This window comes from Enhydra lutris, unplaced genomic scaffold, assembly GCF_002288905.1.
Source record: "Enhydra lutris kenyoni isolate GAN:26980312 unplaced genomic scaffold, ASM228890v2 scaffoldscaffold22, whole genome shotgun sequence".
Taxonomy (NCBI): domain Eukaryota; kingdom Metazoa; phylum Chordata; class Mammalia; order Carnivora; family Mustelidae; genus Enhydra; species Enhydra lutris.
In genome coordinates this window covers 17,037,772-17,056,753 of record NW_019154106.1, presented here as the reverse complement: position 1 = coordinate 17,056,753, position 18,982 = coordinate 17,037,772, and the positions used below count along the sequence as shown (strand labels likewise).

The 18,982-nt window shown below is 40.3% G+C and overlaps 1 protein-coding gene across 2 annotated transcripts in view; it reads left to right on the top strand.

Annotated features, from left to right (window-relative positions):
• Positions 1–291: 291 nt before the first annotated feature.
• The window catches only part of LOC111149764 (autophagy related 13), a 56,350-nt gene continuing 37,659 nt past the window's right edge, over positions 292–18,982 (top strand). For both annotated transcript variants that reach the window (XM_022507024.1, XM_022507023.1), the window contains exons 1-2: positions 292–593; positions 1,048–1,098. The gene's annotated coding sequence lies outside the window, so the exon portion shown is untranslated. The remainder of the gene's footprint in view (positions 594–1,047; positions 1,099–18,982) is intronic.

Here is an 18,982-nt window from a genome sequence, read left to right as displayed (position 1 = left end):
CGTGAGGTTCGACGGCGCACATTCCACAGTTAACCCAAAAGTTTTCACTCTTTCAAAGACTCTCCGTCCCCCGCTTTTACGCCGTTCTTTCCTTCTGAAACACTTGGAAAAGTTAGCGAGAAAGATTTACATGGAAAGGAAATCAACTTTTATGGGAATTAAGAAGAAAGGGATGAAATAAGGAATTCATCCTGTAGCGAAAGTGCGGATGAGGTTACGCAGCTGTATTTCCCCCATAGCCCTCTTCCTCCCCCCGCCTTCATCCGAGCGGATGAAAACAAACACTAACGATGGCGGCGCCGGGAGGCGACCGGCTGCTGGGCTTCAGGCAGTAGTGATCGATAGAGCTGTGAGGGCACTCTTGAAGAACGCGAATCAACGTGAGTGCGACAACTCGCGCGGTCCTGTGAATGAAACACCCGAGGCCCACGAACCACGAGCCTCCTGAGGCGTGAAGTGTTTATCTTCGACCCCTGCTGTCCCCGCAGCTTCGGAGCGCAGGAGTCCTCATCCAAGAGACGCAGCTGGCCGGCCCCAGGCCCCGGCCTCCGTAATGAGAGCCCCGAGCCACTCTCTGTGTCGCAGCTTTGCAGGTAGTAACTTTAGTGGGGATACCCCCAGAACATTCAGCGCCCCCGGGTGGGAGGCAATGGATCTGCGGCCTAACGGGTACCTCCTTGTGAGGACTAAGCCAAGTAGCCCCAGTACAGTCCCTAGACCTTTCTTTGGGAAGTCGGGTTGGTTTAGGCCCCCTTGGCTCTCGATGGCCCCTAGTCTTAACAGAAATCCACAAAGCTTTCGTCTATACTTTCTCAGCTCTTTGGGTTATCTCGTAAGGTTTTTGGAGGTAATTTGTGGGACCCTAACTCCGGGGTTGGTGCCAATATGAGTGAGGTAGGTTTTCATTCAATCAAGATTTGTTGGGAAGAAAACAAAACAAAACAAAACTTGCTGAGTGCCAAATATGTACTCCGCGTGTAGGTGAGGGTGACTGTTGACTAGTGAAAAAAGGGACCCCAAGGTTCACGACTCTCTTCTTACTGGCAGTGGAACGACTTGTGGAAACCGGCGATCCGTTCTCATTTACTAAATCTCTGGGTAAGTGGCTAAGCACCTTTTGGGGTTCATCACTAACTCATCTCCATTTTCACTTTCCAGGTCAGTTCTCAGCTTGCCGTGTCAATTGAGCGTAGCATTTCACTTTTAGTATTTTCCGTTTAGAGAAAGAGCGAGCGAGCTGGATCATTGTACTTAGTTTAAAACTCATCTGCTAAGATGGTAGAATTTATTGAACACTTACAGTAGGAAATGTGCAATAAGACACAACAGGCCTTTTCTTTTTTTTTTTTTTTTAGATTTTATTTATTTATTTGACAGACAGACAGCACAAGTAGGGAGGGGGGGAGGCAGGCTTCCTGCTGAGCAGAGAGCCCAATGCGGGGCTCCATCCCAGGACCCTGAGACCATGACCTGAGCCGAAGGCAGAGGCTTTAACCCACTGAGCCACCCAGGTGCCCCTCTTTTTTTTTTTTTTTTTTTAAATATATTTTATTTATTTATTTGACAGACTGAGATCACAAGTAGGCAGAGAGACAGGCAGAGAGAGGAGGAAGCAGGCTCCCTGCTGAGCAGAGAGCCTGATGCGGGGCTCTATCCCAGGACGCTGGGATCATGACCTGAGCCGAAGGCAGAGGTTTTATTTATTTATTTTTATTTTTTTATTTTTTTAGAATTTATTTATTCATTTGACAGAGAGAGATCACAAGTAGGCAGAGAGGCAGGCAGAGAGAGAGAGAGAGGAGGAAGCAGGCTCCCTGCCTAGCAGAGAGCCCGATGCGGGACTCGATCCCAGGACCCTGAGATCATGACCTGAGCCGAAGGCAGAGGCTTAACCCACTGAGCCACCCAGGCGCCCCCAACAGACCCTTTCTTTACACTAAGTTTATTTCTAGGTTTTCGTATGTTTTATGAATGTTAGTCCTTTTTATGTATGGCTGTTGTGGCCCCAACTAAATTATAAGTTTTGTTTTCATCTCCATTTTTTAGCTGAGCAGACATAAATGCTTGTGAAATGGAATCCTGAGTTAATATTTTTAATGCACTGTGAATGATGAGTAAGTGCTGAAGCAGGTATCAAATATATTGATCCATATAATGAGATGAATGTAGTTAATTCATGCGCTGTTTTCAAATTACACCCTTTTGGGTGTAAAGTTAAGGATATGGCAACTTTTGAGATTCATATTTCATAAAAATTGCAAACCACTGGGTTTTCCATTATTGTACTTAACACGTAACTCTTTTTATTGTGCATTTGTATTTTTCCCTTAGGAGTGGTTATTAAAATTGAATTTTAAAAATTGAACCAAAAACTGTAGATCTTGAGCTCTAAACACTCCCTATTATATTGTTTTATATAAGGACTAGGAATCGGCTAGACAGTGAAGTCCTACCATATGTGCATAATGGGATTATACTTTATGGAGGTGGAGGCAAGAAATCTTTCCTGTTGTCTTTCCTGCCCCCATCTGCTCTGATTTAGCTGTATTAGCTTAGGACCTCCATGACTCAGAGCAGGGTGCCCATAGCCTAAATGCAAAAAGAAGACATTAACTTTGAGCTTTCAAAGACCTAAGTCCTACTGTATGAGTGATTTTTTGAAGATAATTTTGACCATTCAGAAAAAGTACCCACTTGATAAGGTGCATTCCCAATATTCTGCATTTATATTTTGTTCAAATGGGAATGGAAGGTTTGTTTTGGAATCTTTATCTGGAGAGAAGTTATTTAGTCTTAGCAATACCTAAAAACATCAGAAATTTCATTTTTAAAGATTTATTTATTTGAGAGAGAGAGAGAGGCAGAGTGCCGGCACGCATGCAGTGGGGAGAAGCAGAGGGGGAAGAGTCCCAAGGGGACTGGGCACTGAGCACTGGGTGACTTGGGTCCTGATCTCATAATGGTGAGATCAGACCTGAGCCGAAATCAAGGGTCCTGCACTTAACTGACTGTGCTACTACCCAGGTGCCCCTGAAATTTGTTTTAAATACTTCTTTTCCTTTTAAAACATTTTCTACTTTATTATGGAAGAGATGAATAATGATAACACTGGTTGGAGTGCTGCTTAGATTACAAAATGAAGAGTACACCTAAAAAAAATTCCTCGTTATGACCTTTGTTTTTCAACTTAGTTTTCACTTTTATTTTTTAACGGCTTGCATGTTGATTTTTTTTTTTTTTAAGTATTTTATTTATTTGACAGACAGCGAGACAGGGAACACAAGCAAGGGGAGTTGGGAGGGAGAAGCAGGCTTCCCACTGAGCAGCGAACCTGACTCAGGGCTCCATCCCAGGATCCTGAGATCATGACCTGAGCCACCCAGACACCCCATGTATGTTGACTTCAGAGTCTTCAAATACATGTACCTTACTAAAAGCTAATTTTTTTCCTAAAAGTTAATTCTTTAATAAAGGTTACTTAGATTTTATATGTGGATAATTTGGAAGTAATTTCCCATATGGGGTGTTGAGCTGAGTAAAGCACCGTTTTCTCATGCATGGGTTTAATAGATGAGAGGGTGTATGGGTTGCTGATTCTTGGCTTCCTCTCAGTCAAATTGTGGAGACCAATAAAAGCTCTTTAAGTGGTCCTTGATAGGAGAAGGGCGTTACAGCCAGGAAGAATGCAAAGGAGACTCCCTAGGCCTCTCTGCCCAGGACTGTCAACAAAGTTTTCTTTCAGTTTGGGTTTTAAATCCTAAAAGGATTTTAAATCCTTACAGGAATGTAAAATTAGTTTAAATCTTTCAAATCCTTAAAGGGATTTAAAATTAATTTAAAATAGTTGTTTTTAACTATAAACTGGGCCAGTTTATTAGAGAAATCCTTTAAATGCCACTGTAGGTAACACAGGAAATTTGTTTTGCCTTCATGGTGTCCCCCATATGTCTTTGGTTACAAGAGAAGGACACCACTACTTAGAAAAACAACTTAGTTGACTATCTGACAGTAGTATCTTCTTAGTAAAATAAAGGTAAATAAAGAATTTATAGAAGTGCTAACTTAATACTATTATTTTGGAAAATGGTGCTTTCACTTTTGAGTTTTGATTCATACAAATGTGAAAGAAATACAGAGTTTAAAATCCTTTTATATTCTCTCCAGTGTTAAGGTTTGTTTTCCAGCCCCTCCAATTCCTCTTGTATTGTCCACAACTATTAAGTCATTAGGGGAGAGATTATATTGAGAAATACTGAGATTTAGATGTCCTCTTTTAAGTAGAAGTTTAAGGGTGTTTTTACTCCTGAATCTATTTCTATTGGAATGTTCAAGAGACCAGATATTTGGCCTTATTTATTCTTCAAAATAAATAGTTAATTAAGCTTGGCTTTATTTTATTTTATTAATTTTTTTATTTTAAAGATTTTATTTATTTATTTGACAGACAAAGATCACAAGTTAGACAGAGGCAGGCAGAGAGAGAGGAGGAAGCAGGCTCCCCACAGAGCAGAGAGCCTGATGTGGAGCTGGATCCCAGGACCCTGGGATCACGACCCGAGCCAAAGGCAGAGGCTTTAACCCACTGAGCCACCCAGGCGCCCCGAGCCTGGCTTTATTTTTACTTCCACCTCCCATTTTCTTTCAGTTTATTTTACTTCTGGTTTCTTAAATTGAATACTTAAGTTTTTAAATTATAAAGTCATTTTAAGGCTATACATTTTCTTCTGAATGTTCCTTTTGCTGTATCTCATTTTTTGGTTGTCAGATATTCTCCATTTTGTTTATTTCTAGGTAATTGCAATTTTGGTTTTTATTTCAATGTCTATTATAAAAAACTTCTTAATTTATATGTGGTTAGCTTTTTGTTGTATATTTCTAGTTTATTGGATTATGGACAAAAGCATCTTGGAAATTTTTTTTAACAGTCAAGAGCACGATTAATTTATTATATTCCTTGAACCTGAGAGAAGAATGTGAAAGGTTGAGTTAGATAACAAGGTTTTTATTGAAGGTCTCATATATATAGCAAGTACTCTTTATAGGAACCATCTCATTTAATCCTCCACAATCCTATGAGGTAGGTATTACTTACTGACATTTTATAAGAAAGGAATTTGAGGTATAGAAAGATTGAGTGACTTGCCCAATATACCATTACATATATTGAAACTTGGTTTTATTATTCAGATCCTCTATGTTTTTGTTTATATCTACTTGAGCTGTTGTCAAAGAGGTATGTTGAATCTTCAGGTATCGTTTTGGTTTGATCAAACAAACTCTCGAGTAGTAACTCTAGGAATTTTTGCTTTATGTATTTTATTGCTATATTACTTCTGTGTAAAGTTTATGGCAATTATATTTTCTGAGAGTATTTTGTCATTATTCAATATCCCTTTTAATCTCATTTCATCACTTTTGGCCTAAAATGCTGCTATAAATATTGCTACTTTGGCTTTCTTTTTCTTTTCTTTCCTCTTCCCTTTTTTTTTTTTTTAAGCTGAGTATATCTGTACTGTTTCTTTATTTTCAAACTTTCTTTTTAACTCTTAGGTAGGAAGACTATTTCAGTTGTTTAAACCTTTCTATTCTGTTCCTCATTTGTCTACAAAGAACTTTCTCAGTGGAAAAGAGGATCTCTACAATTTAATAATAACCCTAATGTTTAGAAAGTGGGGAAATTACTGTTTTCTGTTTGTACTTCAAATTGTACTTAACTTTTTTTTTTTAAGATTTTATTTATTTGACAGAGAGAGAGAGATCACAAGTAGGCAGAGAGGCAGGCAGAGAGAGGGGGGAAGTAGTCTCCCTGCTGAGCAGAGAGCTTGATGCAGGGCTCTATCCCAGGACCCTGAGATCATAACCCAAGCCAAAGGCAGAGGCTTAACCCACTGAGCCCCTCAGGGGCTCCTGTACTTAGCTATTTTTTCTTAAATGTTACTGATTTGCCATATTGAGCTTTTTTTTCTGAATCTAAAACATTAAAAAACTCTATGTTAAAAACTGGAAAACAGGGGTGCCTGGGTGGCTCAGTCAGTTAAGCGTTTGCCTTTGGCTCAGGTGATGATCCCAGGATCCTAGGATTAGGCCTCAGGTCAGGCTCCCTGCTCAGTGGGGAGTCTCCTTTTCCCTCGCCCTCTACCCCTACGACTGCTTGTGTGCTTGCTCTCACTCTATCTCAAAGAAATAAATAAAATCTTTTAAAAAAGAAAAAAGAACCTGGAAAACGTTATTTTTTTAGTAAACTTTAGTTACGCCCCCCTTTTTTTAATAAGTAGACTCCATGCCCAGCATGGAGCCCAATGAGGGTCTTGAACTCATAAACCTGAGATCAAGACCTGAGCCAAAATCAAGAGTCAGACACAACTGACTGAGCCACCCAGGTGCCCCTAACTTTTTCCAGTTTTAAGGACTAGAGATATTATCTGGAATCATTTTATATAATCTCTTGCCAAATTATTCAGTTGTTTCTTTGATGTATTTGCCTTTTTTCTTCTTTGTTGTCTACATCACCTTAAATCTAATGTATCACCAATTCCCCATCTGGATTGCTGAAGTAGCTTCCTAGCTAGTCTCCACTTTTTGTCCCTTTACTTTATCCTCCCCCTCTGTATTCAGATTAATGTCCCTAAATCTTACCCAAAGAAGAATCTGCACTGACTCCTAGTAATCCTCTAGAGCCTCTTTTCCTCACTTTCATGACCCCTGGTAATCTGTCCAGACCACACTTTTTAAAAAAAATATTTTATTTATTTATTTGATAGAGCACAAGTGGAGGGGCAGCAGGCAGAGGGGTAGAGAGAAGCAGGCTCCTCGCTGAGCAGGGAGCCCAATGTGGGGCTCGATCCCAGGACCCTCGGATCACAATCCAAGCTGAAGGCAGATGTTTAACTGACTGAGCCACCCAGGCTTTATTTTTTCATTAACCCCTTTACGTGAAAATTCTCAGCTATATATTTCCTAATTTTGCTTCTCCCATATTCTTTCTCCTCTCCCTCTGAGACTCCACTTACATATATTTAGACCTTTCCCTGTGTCCCCCATGTCTCAGGTAACCACCTGTGTAATTTTGTACCTGTTGTTGTGATATGATTAAATACCTTAATTCATGCCCTTTCATTCTCAAAAGTATCCCAAGAGTATATCGTCACTTTATGTCTTTCTTTTCTTTATTTTCCGTCCTTTTGTTCTTCTGTACTTTATTCCAGATACTTTCTTTCTGGTCTGTATTCATGTTCACTGTTTCTGTCTTCTGCCGGTCTAATCTGCTATTAGACTCAACCATTGAGTTCTTAATTTAGTGTTTTGTTTTTTAGTTCTAGAATTTGTCCTTAGTTCTTTTTGCAGTGTTTAGTTCTCTGTCAAAGTCCTCAATTTTGTGCTTTATTTAATTGAACATATTAAGCATAGTAATTTTAAGAATGTGTCTGATTATTAATACACTTTTTTTTTAAATTTTATTTATTCATTCCACAGAGAGAGATCACAAGTAGGCAGAGAGGCAGGCAGAGAGAGAGATAGAGGAGGAAGCAGGTTCTCCGCTGAGCAGAGAGCCCGATGCGGGACTCGATCCCAGGACCCTGAGATGATGACCTGAGCTGAAGGCAGAGGCTTAACCCACTGAGCCACGCAGGCGCCCCTATTAATACACTTTTAGTGTCTATTGTATCTGTTAGATTTGGATCATTTAGGTTTATCTCCATGAATGCCCAGTTTATTTTTTATGTGTCAGGTATATGAAAAGTCATAGAGATAATTTGGAGACTAGGGTGACATTATTGTCTTCCAGAAAGAAGTTACATGTGTTTCTGGCAGAGACCAAGGACAGACCTTATCCCACATTGTTGAAGATAGTTATGTTTAAAATTTTTCATAGTAAAAACTTAATTTATCTTGAAATACTACAAATTATAACTGCACTTTGTTGTTTTCTGAGAGAAAACATATCCACTGTTTTATTTTTTTTATTTTTTTTTTTTAAAGATTTTATTTATTTATTTGACAGAGAGAGATCACAAGTAGGCAGAGAGGCAGGCAGAGAGAGAGAGAGAGGGAAGCAGGCTTCCTGCTGAGCAGAGAGCCCGATGCGGGACTCGATCCCAGGACCCCGAGATCATGACCTGAGCCGAAGGCAGCGGCTTAACCCACTGAGCCACCCAGGCGCCCTCCACTGTTTTTATAAATTAAAAAAAATTAGTACAGTAATAGCACGTTTATCTGGATTATATATTATGGATAAAAATGGAAAGGAGGAACAGAGATGGACTGTAAAGAACAAAGAAATACTTGGAGAAGAAGGAAAAGAAGAAAGACCTATACATAATATCTGTCATCTCTATCCCTTTTGTCCTCATTTTGTGTGCTAATCTTAAAATTCAACTCATTACCTAATGTAAAATGGTATGGCTGCTTTGGAAGACACTTTGGCAGTTTCTCAAAAAGTTAAATGTTGAATTACCATATGACCCAGTAATTTCCTTTGTAGGTATATATAAAGAATTGAGAACATATGTTAACACAAAAACTTGTACATGAATGTTCTTAGCAGTATTATTTATAATAGCCAAAAAGTGGAGACAGCTCAAATATTCGTCAACTGATGAATCAGTAAACCAAATTTGGTGTAGCCATACAATGGAATATTATTCAGCCATAAAAAGGAATGAAGTACTGAAACTACAGCATAGATTGAACCTTGAAAACCTTATGCTTAGTGAAAGAAACAAACCACAACAAAACCACATATTCTATAATTTCCTTTATACAAAATGTCCAGAATAAGCAAGTCCATAACTACAAAGCATAATAATGGTGGCCAGGTCCTGGAAGGAAAGAGAATTGGGGAGTGACTGATAACAGATGTGGGATTCCATTTTAGTGTCATGAAAGTGGGATGGTTGTGAATATACTAAATTAGTGAGTATACTAAAAAGCACCAATCTGTATACTTTAAAATGGCAAATTTTATAATATGTGAATATCTCAATTTTTAAGAAAAACTATGAAATGATTTTTTAAAAAATCCTAAATCACTCCTGCCTCCCAGTTCAAAAGCTCTAGGTCTGTGTCCCCTTCTTCCCAAGCTACTCTCCATTCTTAGTCCTGTGCACTCTGTAGTTTTCAAAACAACCTTTCCTTGCTACCTTATACTCAGATCTTTACAGCTGTGATTCTGTCGTGCTTATACTGATTTCCTGATGATTTGGGCCTTAACATTCTGTAGGTGCCATAAACTTTCTCTTTTATATGTTTGCCATGTTCACAAATAAGCATATTTTCTTTCAACTTGCCCATTCTTATCTCAGATGTGTAGTCTTTCATATTGTTCTTTTGCATTTTTGGTATTTTACTTCTCTGTGCAGTCTAAGTTCTTACTTTTTAATTTTTTTAAAAGTTTTTGTTAAGTTTTTTAGTGACCTCTACCCCCAACATGGAATGTGAACTCAACAGCTCTGAGATTAAGAGTTGCATGCTCTTCTGACTGAGCCAGCCAGACCTTCAGTCTGTAAATTTTTAAATTATGAATTCATCTAGCTAAAAGTTGGGAGGAATGGTTGGGAGTGTGGCTCGGCAGCAGGCTCTTGATAATCCAAGGTTGTTGAAAGTAAGTTCTCCCAAGGCTCTTTCTGGGCTTGCCTCTGCCTGTTTCTAGGGATTACCATGGTTCTGGGACCAGTTAATTTCTTGGCTTTTTATTTCCTTATCATGTATGTAGGTAATGTAATTTTGGATCTTATGTCTAGGTACTTTACCAACTTAATGCTTTTGAAGTTCTGAGAGTGATTTGCCTACCTCCCAACCTTGCTATGATAGGATGACAAACCTCTTTATTACTTTTCTAGGATTCTTGTGGCCTCTGTGATCAAGAAGCCCTGGGCTCTGCAGTTTTGTGCAGAGCACTGGGTTTCTACCTACCTGTAAGATTGAGGTACCATTTCTCACCTCCATGCTTTTTCACACATATTCATTAGGAGAACCTGACCATCAGGCACAGTCAGTAGAGCCTGTGACTCTTGATCTCAGGGTTGTGAGTTCAAGCCCCACAGTGGGCATGGAGCCTTTAAAAAATCAAAAAAACAAACAAAAAAACCACCTGGCCTGGCTACCCATAGGCCTCAGTTCCCTGACATCAGTTTTTCCCTTACATCTATGGCATTGACTTAACTTTTCTGGAGCCTGGGATTTCTCAATATTTCTTTCTTTTTTTTTTTTTTTTTTTTTAAGATTTTATTTATTTACTTGACAGATAGAGATCACAAGCAGGCAGAGAGAGAGGCGGAAGCAGGGTCGCCACCAAGCAGAGAGCCCGACACGGGGCTTGATCCCAGGACCCCAGGATCATGACCTGAGCCAAAGGCAGAGACTTTAACCCACTGAGCCACCCAGTTGCCCCAATATTTCTTGTTTTAAAAAAAGCCAACTTTTGGGATACCTGGGTGGCTCAGTTGGTTGGACAACTGCCTTCGGCTCGGGTCATGATCCCGGAGTTCCGGGATCGAGTCCCGCATCGGGCTCCCAGCTCCATGGGGAGTCTGCTTCTCCCTCTGACCTTCTCCTCACTCATGCGCTCTCTCACTGTCTCTCTCTCAAATAAATAAATAAAATCTTTAAAAAAAAAAAAAGCCAACTTTTTTTTTTAAAGATATTATTTATTTGAGAGAGAGACACAGAGAGAGAGAGAGCAGAAGAGCATGAGTGGGAAGAAGATCAGAGAGAGAGGGAGAAGGAGACTCCCCGCTGAGCAGGGAGCCCAACATGGGGCTCCATCCCAGGACAGAAGCTTAACCGACTGAGCCGCCCATGAGTTGCATGTTAAAACCTCTCATTGTCTTAATTTATCTGCATTTTTACGTCAAACCCTTTTACTGTCATAATTTATCTGCATTTTTATGTGCAGTTTTTACGTAGCATGGGGGAGGACTAACAACATCAGTTCAGTCCACCTTGATGGATGTACCCCTCAGAGATTTTAGACTCCTGTGTATCATGATGCAGTGCATTGAAGTCTTTGACTACTTTAAGGCGAGGATTTTCTGTGATGGAATTTGAAAGTACAGCCAGAGCAGTCATTCAGATGTTTGAAAAACTGTATTTGAAATAGGTCTACAAGGAGATAGACCTAGTTTTAGAAAATTTTACCCTGGGTGAAATTGTACCTTGTTATAGAACACTTGATAAGAATTGATTTTGCTTGTTAATTTAAAAAATTCTTTTTTTGATGGGGTCCTGGGTGGTTCAGTGGGTGAAGGCCTCTGCCTTCAGCTCAGGTCATGGTCTCAGGGTCCTGGGATCGAGCCCCACATTTGGCGCTCTGCTCAGCGGGGAGCCCATTTCCTCCTCTCTCCCTGCCTGCCTCTCTGACTACTTGTAATCTCTGTCTATCAAATAAATAAATAAAATCTTAAAAAAAAATTTTTTTTAAAACCATCAGATCTATAGAAAAATTGTAAGAATTTTACAGTGGACTCTCTCTTATACTCTTCATCTAGATTCACACATTGTTCATGCTTTGCCACGTTGCTTTACCTGTCATACAGTATATATCTCTCTGTATCATATGCTATATAATATAATAATATATGATTTCTTTTTTCCCTTTTTATTTTTTTGCTGGGCCCTTGAGAAAAGTTACTTGTATTTCTTTTTTTTTTTTTTAAGATTTTATTTATTTATTTGACAGAGAGAGAGATCACAAGTAGGCAGGCAGGCAGAGAGAGGGGAAGCAGGCTCCTGCTGAGCAGAGAGCCCAATGCAGGGCTCGATCCCAGGACCCTGAGATCATGACCTGGGCTGAAGACAGAGGCTTAACCCACTGAGCCACCCAGGCGCCCCAGTTACTTGTATTTCTTAAGAACAAGAGCATTGACTAAAGTGTAATTGTATCAAATTTAGGAAATTTAACATCAGTATACAGTTATTGGTATACCTAGTATATAGTCAGTATCAAATGTTACCAGTTATTTTAGTACTCTTCTTTATAGCAGCTTCTATTTTTAAGATTTTATTTATCTATTTATTTACTTATTTTAGATTGTATTTTTAAGTAATCTGTACACCTGGTGTGGGGCTTGAACTAAAAACCCTGAGATCAAGAGTTGCAGGCTCTACTGACTAACCCACCCCGGCTCCCCTATAGAAACTCTTCTGGAAGTACATGATTGGGGTACTTGGGTGGCTCAGTCAGTTAAGCTACCTACTCTTGACTATGGCTCAGGTCATGATCTTCAGGCGTTAAGATCAAGCCCTGCATCAGGCTTCACTGTCAGTGTGGGGTCTGCTTGAGATTCACTCTCCCCCTCTTCCCCTCCCCGCACTGGTATAGACTTGTTCTCACTTGCTCTCTTTCTCTTAAGTAAATCTTATAAAAGTCCATGATCAAGCATTGAATTTAGTTGTCATACCTCTTTAATTGCCTTTATTCTAAAACATTTTTTCAGTCTTTTTTTTTTTTTTGGTCTTTCATAAGATTGACATTTTTTAAGACTACAAGCCAATTATTTGTAAAATGCCCTGTCTTTTAATTTAAGCTCATCTAATTGCTTCTCATGGTTAAAGTCTGATACACAGTTTGAATAGGAAAGCTACAATAAGTGACATGTCTTTCTTACTATATGACATCAAGAGGAATATAGTATCACTTTTCCAATTGTTGGTATGTTTCTTTCATTACTTTGTTAAGACTGTATCTACCAGAGGCGCCTGGGTGGCTCAGTGGGTTAAACCTCTGCCTTTGGCTCGGGTCATGGTCTCAGGGTCCTGGGATCATGCCCTGCATCGCACTGTCTGCTCAGTGGGGGGCCTGCTTCCGCTGCCACCCCCCCCCCCACCTGCCTCTGCCTACTTGTGATCTCTCTCTCTCTGTTAAATAAATAGATAAAATCTTAAAAAAAAAAAAAAAAAGACTATCTACCAGACTTCTCTGTAATAAGTAATCTGTGGGAAGATTGTGTAAATATTGCATTTTCCAGCAAAAGGTCACCTAGTGGTTATCTATTGGTGATTCCCCCTTCGCCCCTGCCCTGGTGATTTTCTTGAGTCAGTTATTCATAATAGTTGCAGAATGGTAATTTTTATAATTTTGTCATTCTTTGTACATTTACTACTTGATAGTCTACTGTGAAGAAGTATTATACATCTGCCTCTGAAACCAGTGTTGAGGAAAATGTGAAGATCCTTGCTGTAGACAGTAAACAAAATGACTGGCAAGAAAAGATTGTCTCTGCTCTTCCATTGCTAGCTGGGAAAGTAAATATAAAATTGTGAGTTTAAATTTCAGTGCTCCCCAGACTTCATATACTTGCATGATAAATGTGCGTTTAAAAGTGCTTTATGCAGGCGCCTGGGTGGCTCAGTGGGTTAAAGCCTCTGCTTTCGGCTCAGGTCATGATCCCAGGGTCCTGGGATTGAGCCCCGCATTGGGCTCTCTGCTCAGCAGGGAGCCTGCTTCTTCCTCTCTCTCTGCCTGCCTTTCTGCCTACTTGTGATCTCTGTCTGTCAAATAAATAAATAAAATCTTTAAAAAAAATTAAAAGTGCTTTATGAGGGGCACCTGGGTGGCTCAGTCATTAAGCATCTGCCTTTGGCTTGGATCATGATCCCAGGGTCCTGGGATCAAGCCCCGAATTGGGCTCCCTGCTCGGCAGGAAGTCTGCTTCTCCCTCTCCCACTCCACCTTCTTGTATTCCCTTTCTCGCTGTCTCTCTCTCTCTCTCTCTGTCAAAAATAGGTGGATGAAGTCTTAAAAAAAAAACAATAAACAAATAAATAAAAGTGCTTTATGGAAGGGCACTTGGGTGACTCAGTTGGTTTAGCACCTGACTCTTGATTTCAACTCAAGTTGTGATCTCAGGGTCATGAGATTGAGCCCCGCATTGGCTCTGCGCTGGGCATGGAGCCTACTTAAGATTCTCTCTTCCTCTTCTCCTACCCCTACCCCATTCCCCTCTATCAGACGCATGTGCACTCTCTCTTTTAAAAAAATCTAAAAGTGGTTTATGGGTACAGTGTTAAATTCTTATCAATCTTGAAAATAATATTTGTGCTAAGCATCTGTAAATAATTTTTTTAATTGTAGGCAAAATAATCCTATGATCTCTTTAATAGTTGTTGAAGTTACTATTTTGTAGTTTGCATGATGAATAGAAATAAGCATATATAAATATGAAAGCAATATCGTTAACATGCCAGGAGTTGTTACTCAAAGCAACTGAATTTGGTTAATACTTAAATTATGGAATTGTTAGCTTTTCAGTATTAGATTAGTTCCATATATAGATTGCTTTTCAAAAAGCCTAAAGTTGTCAAGAGAGTTAGAAAACAAGCCATAGACTGGAAACAAATACTTGCAAAAGACACACATCTGATGAAAGACTTATCCAAAATATACAAAGAACTCTTAAAACTCAATAATAAAATACACAACCCCATTAAAAAATGGACCAAAGACCTTAACAGACACCTCACCAAAGATATGCAGATGGGAAAGAGTCATATGAAAAGATACTTAGCATCAGTGAAATGAGATATACATACAAGATTATTACAGTATTACTGACAGTGTTTCCTACACTGTACTTTTCATCCATGTGACTGACTTGTTTTATAGCTGGAAGTCTGTACTACTTAATCCCCTTCACCTCTCCCCCCATCCCCTTACCCAAAACTAGACATACTCTTAACCATATGATCCACCAATCACACTCCTTGGTATTTACTAAAGAAAGAAATTGAAAACTTGTCCCCAGCACCACAAGGGTTCTTAGAGCCTTCCTTGGGGGAAATTCATTGTCCTCAGAGGCCAAAACCTCTATATACTGACATTTGAGGTTTTTTTCCAATTGAAAAAGTTGGGAGGGGGTGTGCAGCTTGTACCCAGTGATCCTCTGAGCCCCACCAGATTACCAGACTCACTCATATACCCTTAGTTTCTGCTGTCTTTTTGGTGCATCATGCTCAAATTGAATGGGACAGCAGAGGGATCACCAGTCATTTGGTGAAAGCCTCCAACATGGCTGCCTGTGTTTTTCAAGCCAAGTGGAGAAGGGGGCTCCAGAGATGGGAGTGGGAGTGTGTATTGTATGGATGGAGATTTCTATGATTTGTCCTACATAACTGACCACCCCGACCTGCACATACACAGGCAGGCTAAAGAATATTGTTCGTGAGACTTGTGCTGGATAAGTGATCTTGGGACCCTGATTAGTTGACATTAGCTGGTCTCCAGGTCAGAATTGGACCTTCTGGTCTGGACGCTAAGAGCTATAAATTTTGCCTTACATCCCCTCCTGCTCCAGGTTGGGCTGGCCCCTCAGAATGGAATTGAGAAGGGGGCAGCAAGCACATGTGGCCCAGGCTCCTTGAAGATGTTAAAGACATGATAACAGGAATTCAGCTCACTCCAAACTGCACAAAGGCAAACACTTGTTTAACTTCAGATCCTGTTGTTTGCCCTCTAAATATGGCCCTTACAGGAATTTTCAGTTGGAAGTCTCACCTGAAGGGAGGACACTCGTCCATGCTTCTCAGTGGAGACTCCAGCGTGGCTGTCTCCACAGGGCTTCAGCTAATGAGGTTGGATGTTTTAAGTACCTGATTTGATAAAACTCTTATTCTCCGTTACTGCTTACTACTGCCCTCACCTATGCAAATTTCCCTTTTCTTTCTGTTTCTATTCATGGTTGTTTTTTTTTTTTTTTTTTTAAGATTTTATTTACTTGAGGGCACCTGGGTGGCTCGATGGGTTAAACCTCTGCCTTTGACTCAGATCATGATCTCAGGGTCCTGGAATCGAGCCCCCGCATCGGGCTCTCTGCTCAGCAGGGAGCCTGCTTCCCCCTCTGCCTGCTGCTCTGCCTACTTATGATCTCTCTCTCTCTCTCTCTCTCTCTGTCAAATAAATAAATATTTATTTGAGAGAGAAAGCATGAGTGGTTGGCAGTGGGAGAGGAAGAAGCTGATTCCCTTCTGAGCAGAGAGGCCCACGTGGGGCTCAGTCCCAGGGCCCTGAGATCATGACCTGAGCCAAAGGCAGATGCTTAACTGACTGAGCCACCCAGGTGCCACTCTCTTAGATTTTTATAATACCAATAAAGTGGTTTTTTCCCCCTTGGAAACTGAGAGTACTGCTCTCCCCCCATGAATCTTTTCTTCAGAACAGAGTGCCTTATACAGACCTGATGGAAATCCAGCATGTTCTTTGATTCATTGTTTCCAAAAAGTCAATGTCCAGTCTTCTAACATGAGGGAGGAAGGGCCGTTTTGCCCTGAGTGGGGTTATGAAAGGAGTGTAGGGCCTAGAGTGGGGTCTAATTGCTTCTTCTATGGACTTTTTTTTTTTTTTTTTTTTTTTTGACAGAGAGATCACAAGTAGACGGAGAGGCAGGCAGAGAGAGAGAGGGAAGCAGGCTCCCTGCTGAGCAGAGAACCCGATGCGGGACTCGATCCCAGGACCCTGAGATCATGACCTGAGCCGAAGGCAGCAGCTTAACCCACTGAGCCACCCAGGCGCCCCTTCAATGGACTTTTATAAAATAATCTTCCTGTTTCAGCTTCATCTGCCATTCTACTTTTTTAGGAGAGATCTGGTAACTCTCATTCCTTAGCCTCTTTTGGGTTCTTTGGTTCTGATGAGTTTGCTTTGTCAGCTCTGCTCTGTCAATTATCTGTTCCTTCTGTTTTCTGTATTCCAAAGCTGTGATGCTATTATCTCCATGCGCATTCTTCTGGTCCCTGTGTGTATGCTTTTTAAGCCCTCCCACCCCCGCCCCTGCCATTTTTTGTTTTAATGATGCTTTAGGAGTGAGTAGAAATAAACAAGCATGGAAACCTTTATACTTAACCAGTCTGTTCACTCCCCCCCCCCAATATTGTCGATATCTTTCATTTGTTATTTCCTTTTCTGCCTTTATTATTATTTTTTTAGATTTTATGTATTTGAGAGAGAGAGAGAGCAGAAACAGGGGCATTGGCAGATGGAGAGGGAGAGGCAGACTCCCTGCTGAGCAGGGAGCCCAACTCAGGGCTCAGTCCCAGGACCCAGAGATCATGGCCTGAGCCGAAGGCAGATGCTTATCTAACTGAGCCACAAAGGCGCCCCCTTTTCTGCCTTTATTTACAACCTTTATATTTCTGTGCTCTTAACTGGGGATTGAGAAGATAGTTGAGATAAATATTTACCTACTTAAGTAGAACTCATTTTTTTAAGTTAAAATTACCATTTTGGTATGAAAGTCAAAAGAAGTAGAGAACCTGCCCATCTGGTTAAGTCTGCTTTTCCCTTGTTGATTATATATTTTGCACTGGAGCAGTGGTGTAGAATTTTCTGGCTAGTATTTGGATGTTGATGATTATCTACATCTTATATAACAATGTAAGATTATCTACATCTTACATAACAATGAGGAGTTAAACACTAACTCCCCATTCTCTCCTTCCCCAGCTCCTGACAACCACTCATGCTTTATGGCAATGATCTGACTCCTCTTGAGTACCTCATAAAAGTGGTTCATACAGCATTTGTCCTTTCGTGACTGGCTTATTTCATTTAGCTAAAGTCCTCAAGAGTGCATCCATGTTGTAGCATGTATCAGAATTTCCTTTTTAAGGCTGGATAATATTCCATTGTATATAGACATACCACATTTTGCTTATTATATTTTGTTTAAAAATAGTTTAGTATAGTATAAATCTCTACATGTTCTAAATACTTTGGGAACCTTAAAGAATTACTTGTTATGAATTTCTATTAATGAAAATGATGGAAGTAAGTGGGTGGCTCAGTCAATTAAGCATCCGACTCTTGCTTTTGGCTCAGGTCATGATCTCAGGAGTGTGAGATCCAGCCCCATGGCTGGCTCCCCCATAGGCTTGGAGCCTGCTTAAGATTCTCTCCCTCTCCTCCCTCCACTCTCAAGTGTGTTCTCTCACTCTCTAAAAAAATGGGGGAAAAAAAGAAAATGATGTGCAGAGAATGTTGTTGAACTGAAATCGCAATTCAAAGCCCACTAAAATTTTTTTGTTGTTAAATGTATAAGTCTTAAAGAAAGGCCTTAATTGAGGTTATTTCTCAGGCAGGAAAAGCTGTGAATGGTGAGTCTGGGGAAAATAGGTGTTGATGAGGGGATAGTAGTATTTGTGGGAGGATTACAATGTGTAAATATATTTCTGACCTAATTAAGCCATTTTATAAAAGGTAACACTTGGTAAATTTAATCAAATATATGTTGGTGGGAACCACATAGAATTTTTTGGTAAATATCTGAAATTATACATAGTAATTAGGTTATGTCCCTAGGGCAAAACATTTAATAAAGAAGGTGGTAGGTAGCTGTGATTAACTTACATATTCAGGGGGTGCCTGTGTGGCTCAGTCGGTTAAGCAACTGCCTTCGGTTCAGGTCATGATCCCAGGGTCCTGGGATCAAGCCTGGCATCGGGCTCCCTGCTTGGTGGGAAGCCTGCTTCTCTGTCTCCCACTCCCTCCGCTTGTGATCCCTCTCTTGCTGTGTCTCTCTCTGTCAAATAAATAAAATATTTAAAAAAAAAAAAAAAAAAAAACTTAGGGGTGCCTGGGTGGCTCAGTGGGTTAAAGCCTCTGCCTTCGGCTCAGGTCATGATTCCAGGGTCCTGGGATTGAGCTGTGCATTGGTCTCTCTGCTCAGCGGGGAGCCTGCTTCCCACTGCTCCCACCTCTGCCTGCCTCTCTGCCTACTTGTGATCTCTGTCAAATAAATAAACTCTTAAAAAAAAACAAAAACTTATATATTCAGCATATTATCAGTGAAGGAATAAGTGTGCAGAAGAGTTTGCAACATAATTGAAACCCCATAATGCTAAGAGGTGAGATGGCCTTGATTTGAACTAAGTGATAACCTAAAGCCATACTTTGGCGCGGTCCTCTAGCAGCTGATGAACTGCTTTAAAACCCACCATATTAGGGCATCTGCAACCTTAATGTAAACAGCCTTTTAGTCAATTATAATGTGTT